The following is a 912-nucleotide window of genomic DNA, read 5'->3' on the forward strand; positions in this document are numbered from 1 at the left end:
CTTTTTAACCCTCAATGGTTCCTTTCTGAAAAAGGAGGTTATAGTATTTTCACGGTTCACGGTTCAAACATGTTGTTTACAACGGTGCCTGCTATGCCTGTAAGCCGGGTCGGACCCGGACGTGACCTCAGCCTAGAAATGACGTCACGCTAAAATACCTAATAGACTTACAGGAAGTACGAATGCGAAAATACATGCATTATATGGGAATAGAGAATAATAAATAAAATATAAACTAATAAAATAAATAAATAAATGTAAAATGTTCGTAAAGTTCTAAGATAGGCATATCGCTGATGGTTGTCCATAAGGTTAATGTTCTCCACCATCCTGAAGAATTTCACAGTGCTTTTTTTCTTCTTCATTTGTTTCAGTGGTGAGAGAAAAATGCACATTTCTTTGTGAAACGCAGGAAAGTTTAGTCTAGATTTTAGAAAAATCTATTTTTGTGTAACAAATCAAGCTGAGAGGTTGTTGTTTTTTTTTTGTTTTTTTACAATAAACTCACCATATATATATATATATATATATATATATATATATATATATATATATATATATATATATATATATATATATATATATATATATATATATATATATATATATATATATATATATATATATATATATATATGCATCTACACACATACCCACAACTACGACATTAACCCATATAAATAAATAAATGAACAAAAGATAAATCAAAAGAGAGGGAATAGAATACAGGGCAATATTACTTAAAAAGTACAAAGATTAGGCTAAATTAACTGAGAGATGTGATATCCTTATGCAGTTTCAATTAATAAAAAAAAGAAGTATTTCTGTTTAAGCAGAGGCTGACGTCATATCCGGGTTGTGTATGGAGGTCACGTGTTCCGGGTTGTGTATGGAGGTCACGTGTTCTCTGAA

Source organism: Cololabis saira, chromosome 6 (genome assembly GCF_033807715.1).
Source record: "Cololabis saira isolate AMF1-May2022 chromosome 6, fColSai1.1, whole genome shotgun sequence".
Classification (NCBI taxonomy): Eukaryota; Metazoa; Chordata; class Actinopteri; order Beloniformes; family Belonidae; genus Cololabis; species Cololabis saira.